Raw genomic sequence first — 7957 nt, forward strand, 5'->3', positions numbered from 1 at the left:
CTTGCTTGTTATGCATTTGTTTTAGTTTCCTAAGAGGCAGTGGTCCTCAACTATTTCTGCGAGGGGTTCAGCAGTGATGAAAATGAAGCTGCTTCAGGCAGGGCTGAGGGAGAACCATCCTTCTTGTGCAGGGTGGAGAGGATCATTTTGCTGGGTGTCACTTGCGAGCACAAAGGGAGCAGCACCATCCATATCCTGAGTTCTACGCTGAAATGCTGGAGATGGTGCGAGCCTGTCCCAGTTCATCGCTGCCCCTGCTGCTGCCCAGAGGCCGGTTTGGATCCCTGTTTGGGGGGCTGGGTTGGAGGGGGAAAAGCAGCTTTGTAGTGATGCTCTAGGAAATAGATGTGGCTGCCATGCTGGCTGAAGAACCAATACATTTACCAACAGAAATGGATGAAGTTAATTGCAAATTAGTGCATATCAACATCTGAGTGCTTTATTTTGCTTTAATGGGTTCTTGGTTTTCTAGTTGCTCTCTAAATATTAAAAAAACCCCACAACTTCTTGGCTTTGTTATTTAGTCCAGTGTATGTACAAAATTGTCTTTTCTCAGCGGGACCTCATCAGAGAGAATCAAAGAGGGAAACTGAAATTACTTAATCAATGAATAGGGATGAGCTGAGAAGAAAACTACTGTGGAGCTCACAGAAGAATATGGAAAGTGTCAGAAGAGGTATAATTTATATTTATCGACAAATGAAATAGTTTCAGTATAAAAAATTTAGTGGATATTTATATGCATGGAAGGGTTGAATTGAATTTCTATTCTACAGTTATCTGCTTTGCATATTAAGACATACTTGGTTTTCATAATCGATTGTGTTTTGTTAAATTTAGTATGTATAATATCCCTAAAAACCTACTCATTTCAACCATTTTTGAGTATTTCAAGTTGCTGTTTGAAAGCTAGCATTCCACCAAGAGAACAAGACTAACACAGTGGGATTTTAAATGACCAGCTGAACAGCTCATAGTAAATGAGGAGATGAAAAAACACAGAGTACACAACTGTTAGGCTGGGAATCAGTCATCTAAACAATTCTCAGATCAATATAACAAAATCAGGAGCCATTCAACAATCCTATATGTGAGAAGAGTCTGTGATAACCAAGAGTCTTAAGGAGCAGTTTGCCTGACCTTAATATATAGATCATCTGGACCTACTCTGGAAATACAAGATGTACCATAATTGTGTTTATTTACAAAAAAAAAAAAAGCCGTTAAAGAAAGAAGAAGATGCTGTCAGAACAATCTTGTCTGTGGGTGACTCCTGGTGGGTGTGTGATCCCGACGCCTCCATCTTGCTGTTGCTTTCAGACCTGCGAAGTTGGGGACATCAACCTGCCTGGATGCGGACCCTGGCAGAAGGGAGCTGCACGTGGAGTGAGGTAGCTGGGAGTAGTAGAAAATTAGTGTTGCTTAAGGGTCGAGCTTGTCCTCATATGTCCAAGTTGCAGTAATGGAATCTGACCTTTTTATGACGCCTGTGATAGAAAATGCCATAATGTATTAATAGCTGGTGTTAAATCAAGTGTCATCAGTGAAGCCTTGCCCATTAGGTACTACACCACCACTGCCCAGCTTTGACTGGGCTGTGCCATCTGTCACTGGGACAATGAAAGCTCCTGATTTAAAATGCTGTCTGGAGAGGAAAGCAGGTTAATGCTTGGAGCATTGATTGTAACCAGATTTTGTTCCAAAGGTTTTTTTTCTTCATTGTCTTTGTGCCTTGGTCAGCATTGCCTGGTTGTAGGCCAGGGGAGACACGCATGTGCTGAAAAGCTGCTTAGCAGCATCCCATACTTTTTCATTTTCCTTACACTGGAATGTGAGTACAGGGAAGGTAAGAAGACAAGCTAAAAGAGACTCTTAAAAAACACAGACGGGTTTTTCAAAGGCCAGTGAGTATTGTGCCAGCTAATTGTTTTGGTGATCTTGCCAAGCCTTGATTATTTTTAGAGCATTATTACCTTCTGTGTTATATCTGGCTATTCTGTCAGCAAGCTTTCTTGTTAAAGTTTTGCTTTGTCTCCATTCATTGCTTGACAGTCCTTAGGAGACAATATATGTCCTTTTTTTTTTTTTAATACATATATGCACACACACAGTTTGAGCCTCACTCTTTGTGCTTGTGTAATGCAGTAAATCCATTAATGGATACAACAGTAAAATAGCATGGAGGGTGTTGGTCTCTTCTTCCAAGTAGCAAGTGATAGGACAAGAGAAAACAGCCTCAAGTTGCACCAGGGGAGGTTTAGATTGGATATTAGGAAAAAATTCTTCCTGGAAAGGGTTGTCAGGCATTGGAACAGGCTGCCCGAGGAAGTGGTGGGGGCACCATCCCTGGGAGGGTTCAAAAGACGTGTAGACGAGGTTCTTAGGGACATGGTTTAGCACTAGATTTAGGTTAGGTTAAGGTTGGACTCAATGATCCAAGGGTCTTTTCCAGCCAGAATGATTCCATGATTCTGTGGTAGAAAGAGAATTCAAATATATCCCTACGCTAAAATTGTCTGATAATAATAATAATCTTAGCTCGTTAAAGGCTTAAACTCACAAGTCCTGGCAATTCTGATCTTAACCCCCAATGTACTTGAGTAATGAGCATTGCCTGGCTGTGCGCATTACCTGCGCTTTTCTGAGCCCCGCTGCTGCACGGCCCCGTGTTTGGCATCTTGGGTGACTGAAGAGACTTTGGCTTTGGAAGCAGAATTGGCTGGGAGCCTGACATTCAAACAGCAGGGTGGTAGCCGTGCAGCACCCACATCTGTGTGTCCTGCACAGCAGATTTGACCTGCTGCTGCCACCTTTTTTCCCTGCTAAAAAAAAAAGAGGTTTTTAAGATACCTTTTCTACTCTTGTTTCCAGTCCCCTGGTGCTGACTGCAAGCACTGGAGCAGCAGAACCACTTGCTAACGAGAAGGTCGTCGGCTGCTGCTGCGAGCACACCTCCCCGCACCCTGCGCTCAGAGCGTCCAGCTGTGCTCTCCGCTGCTGTTCCCAGGTGTGAAACTGCAGGCCTGGGCTTTGGAAGGCTTGGTTAGTACTGGCTTTCTTCTGTTTCTGTTTGGCTTACTGCCTTGTGCCCAGCGACTATGGATTGGTGGGTACAAGGTATCACACAGTATCACAGTATGTTTGGGATTGGAAGGGACCTCAAAAGATCATCTAGTCCAATCCCCCTGCTGGAGCAGGAACACCCAGATGAGGTTACACAGGAACATGTCCAGGTGGGTCTTGAATGTCTCCAGAGAAGGAGACTCCACAACCCCCCTGGGCAGCCTGTTCCAGTGTCTGTCACCCTTACTGAGAAGTCAATCAAATATTGCAGATTCTGAGTACAATAGTTGCTTGGCTAAGCAAGACATGGTTAAAATGGATAGTGCCATAGAATTAAACAGTGAGGAGGAGCCAATTTCATATGTAAGTAAAGGTGCCGTTCTTTTTTTTTTTTTTTGTATGGAATATAACATAGAAGGCACCTTCTCACTTGACATCTTCGGTATGTAAAACAATTGTCTTGTGATGTGGATAATGTCAGCAGCCCTGCTAGTCTCCTTTTGGGTAATTTATTTCTGGTATGGTTCTTACAGAAGATGTACCCTTATAGGAAAGTCTTGCAGAGGTCAGATGCTATAGGAGTGGTTTTACCTAAGGAATTCAGAAGTGAGCGGTTTCACCTTCTAAGTTTCTTTCATTGCTAGTAAGAGGTCTGTGTGAGGAACACATCTCTCGAAGAATTTATAGAATAGTTCAGAAAGATTTTAATTTTTTGTTATGCTCATATGGCTGATAGTTTCAAAATATACTTTTGCCTCCTCAAAATCTGATGTTTGTGTTTCACAGTTCTCTCAGTCTAAACCCACTAATCCTCTAATCACCTTAAATCAGCTCTAAAGGTCTTGTTTCTCCACCGAGCTCTTTTGACGCTTTTAAAGAGCATTCTAACAAGAGTGTGCAATGGTTTGCACTCCTGTTTTGAAAGACTGGCTGTGAAAACACATTTTTCCTTCAAACATCAATTTTAACCACTAAAATGTCGGAACTGAATGCCTGTTTCTGTCCTCTTAGGTAAGATTTATGTTACTCTCTCCCTGAATGAGCAGGTGAAACAGAATAGTGTTGTACTGAAGAACAATGACTGCTGCAGAGCTGCATGTTTCTCTGGGCCTGCAGGCTGAAACCACTGTCTGGAACTGAAAACAAAATATATTATTTTTACAACTCTGGGCAAAACACCCTAAATCTTTTTCTGTTTTCCCCACTGTTCAAGTCACACATCAAATCAAATGTCTGCTATGATTCAGTCCCAGTTGTGCATTTTCTGCACAACATTATTTCCTGTTACTTAGATACTTATTTTAAATACTATAAATCAATACAAGGTTATATTTACTCTGTTTTGATGTGATGATGCCATGGGAATGGGGAAATCTTACAGTTAGTTGTAGGAAGAGCCAAGGCCAATAGAGCATGTGCCATGGTCATGCTGGGCCATAGGGAAGGGCTCAGAGTGTGGGATGTGTCTTTTGTTTCAAATTCGGCATTAGTAATTGTGTCTAATCCTTGCAGCATCACACACATCCGTTGGTATATTGACTGCCATGGCTGTGCTGTGCCCTCTTCTACTTTCTTCAGAAAGTTGTTTAGAGCCAAACAAAAGGTTTCATTCAACCATGAATTCCTTGGCCTTGAATTTTCAGGAGATTTGAAAATCTTTCAGTTGAATTAGAAAATTAGAGTTCTAATTAGATAAATTTGTCTCTGATGCTTTGTTTCAGAAGCATATGCACATGGTTTCATTCTGAAATGAAATGTCTGGGTCTTCTGCATCTTCTTTTTGATTTAGCAGAAACTTGTCACCACGTTTGACTCTGTTTTAGAAATAGTTTGGATGGTAAGTAGGTATTATCTGTTGGAAATGTAGCTCTTGGAGTAGCAAAAGTCACCATCTGTGCTGAACACTGTATATTTAAATAGATAAAGTAGGGAAGCAAAGGACTCCATCTATTTTACTGATGGTAAACTGAAGCTCAGAACCAGAACTGGGATGAGTTTACCAGTGTTGGTCTATGAGACAAGGAACTGTAAACTGTAAACTAAGGTATGAACTAAAGTACAGGACCGTATTGCATTGTATGGTGTGTTTTATTAAATCTTGACACTATAGGGGTTCATGGGAAATGTTGAGGGTTGAGAGTAGCTGTTGACCAAAAAGGGTGGGAATCCATATGGATAAAGGAAAGCAGAACATTGCCGTTTACCTACTAGATTTAGTTTTTGCTGTAAACAAACATATCTCTATGTATAAGGTTGTAAACTTACGTTTTTCAAAACATAGTCACGTGAGATTTCTTTCAAATAATTAGATACCATAGGAATAGTGTAGCGTATAAAAATACTAACTTCAAATTTGCTGAACAGCTTGAGTGAATTTTATTATTTCTTCAAAATGTTCATAGTCTGTGTGGGCAGATAACAGGAGAAAAAAGAAGTTCAGGCAGCACTAAGACTTTGCATTAGAAATAAATTGCAGCCTGGAGGAGTTATGCTTTATGGTCAGATTTTAAAGCCTTTGATAATAAGGAAAGTAAAGACAATGGATTTTACATTGCTGCAGAATGCATAATGTTGGGTGTCTATAACCTGTCCTAGATTGCTGTGGCATGTGCAGGATTTAAACATTCGTAGCAGCAACATTCCTTTGGGAGTCTCGTTGTTTGTTCAGAGGAAATCTCAATACTTTCAGCAGAAAAGAATATGGTTCATGAACTGATCTCCTTTCTTCTGCTTCTTTTTAATAGTCATCCTGGGAGTACGCTCCGGTTAACCAAGGATTATGCTGCTTGCTGTAGTGGAGAACGGTGAGATGAGATTTAATGTAGTGTGAAAGACATTGAGCATGGGAGAAAAGGGAGGGAGGAGAGGAAAAAGTTTACACTCCCTACTTGTCAGCATAATTTTGCCCCTGCAGCATCCTTTTTTTCGGTGCGCTAGGATGTAGCGCGTGTGAGACAAGCATGTTGCTTAGCAACTGGAGGTGAGCAACCTGCGCAGAGAAGTAACAGCAGGGGAAGAGGAGGGAGCATGAATATATATGGCCCTTATTTCAGTTGCTCGTTTTAGAAATGAGGCAGGAAATCTTTTGCTGAAGCTCTTCTGCATTTCTTTCCCCAAACAAGTGCCTTCTCTGCCTTTCTCACCGAGCAGGATGCCTCAGCTGATTTATTATTGTGGCAAAGGAGTGTGGTCATCTGGAAAGCATAAAAATCCAGGATCCCCAGAGTGAATAAAATGCACCGGAGGGAATTTTGTTTGCTGGAATGCAAAAGGTGAAGTTGCTTGGGCCGAGCTCTGCAACGTCTGGAATGAATCGGGGTAATGAGGGAAGGAGATGCCTCTCATCAAAACGTGGACTGATGTACTTTGGAACAAGTCCTTCTAATGGCTGCACATTGTTAGAGGAGATGGAGCTTTTTAAGTCTCGTATTAAGAATCTGGGTTTTGTGAAATTATTTTCATCCATCCGTTCTGGTTTGTGTTAAGAGCTAAGAAGAGGGATGGTGTGTCACTCTGCCAGATTCTCTGGGCAGATGAAAAATTTGGCTCACCTCTTACAAATTCTAGGAGAAAAGCCAGGGAAGGTATCTGTTCCAGGCTTTTTATCATCAGGTACCTTTAACTGTAGAATCACATCCGAGGCCATCTGAAACAGACTCAAAGCAACACATTCCATCTACTTAATTTTTTTCTCCACAAGTGCAAGAAGAAACACTATATTTAAGTTGGCCTCTGATTTCACAAAATGCCACTGACTGTATGAAAAACTCTGAAGAAATGGTTGTAAAATGGATTCTCATCGACGGGCTATGTGGGCAGTGCAGACCATGAAGCACAGCCTGTACGGCGCCGTTTGCACTTCATGTCCACTTTTAAATGCTGAAAATAGAGATCCTCTACCTCAATACACAGAAATGAGAGATGGAAGAAGAGGCTGCAAATAATATTTGTATGCAAAAAGCTTAGTGCAGGCAGAGCTTGTGATAGAGCGCTGAGCAGATTAACAATCTGCTCTGGCTGTGCAAGTTAGGGATGTAAAGCAAGATGACCTAATGCCGAGATCAAAATACTTAGCCAGCCCATGGCATTTGCCACATTACTTTCTGGCCTGCCAGAAAATGTCAGAATAAATGCTTGTCTTTTTCTAGTAAGTCTGGAAAACGTAACAAGGCTGAGCAATGTGGAATGCCAGGGGTGCGTGCTCCGGAGCTGAGGTTCTCCAGCCTTGCATGCCCAGGTCCTTGCTGAACTCCACTGTTCAGGTGGGAAATGGGGAGGGGATGATTCCTAAAGCAGATTCATGTGGTGGCTTTGTGAATCAAATCTGAAGTGAACTGACACCAAAACATTATATCAAATACAGAGGAAAGTTGTAACTTGCTAGTGTCAGGTATTTTATCTGGGGATCACTGCCACATAAGCAGTAAGACAAGTTTTTCTCCCACTTGATTTTTAAGATTTAGATCCACAAAAATATCTAGTTTCCTAATTCTCCTCGATTCCAATAACAATTGGGCACCTATGTAATTCTGGCGATCTGAGCCAAAGTACCTTCTTCTGGCAGCTCTGCAAAGGGACGTGGAAGCCTTAGCTTTGTTATTGGGCCCTGCAGGAATTTGTGACTTTGGGTATTTGAAGTGCCCAGTAGATATTCTTACAGGTCCTCCTAAATCATAGATTCATAATGTGTACTGTGTAGGTGCCAACAACTGTGGTTAAATGGACTCTGCCGTGTGGAGTGGCGAGAGCCTTTCACCCTGTGTCCTTAAAATATAGAGTGTAATCAGTGTCTTTGATTGCTGACTCGTGTGGAAATGGAGAGAACCTGCAATTGCTGAGGGACTGTAGAAGCCAGTGAGTCCCAGTTCTCCTTTGCCCTCAGGAGCATCAGTCC

Source organism: Nesoenas mayeri, assembly GCF_963082525.1.
Source record: "Nesoenas mayeri genome assembly, chromosome: 10".
In the NCBI taxonomy this organism is placed as follows: domain Eukaryota; kingdom Metazoa; phylum Chordata; class Aves; order Columbiformes; family Columbidae; genus Nesoenas; species Nesoenas mayeri.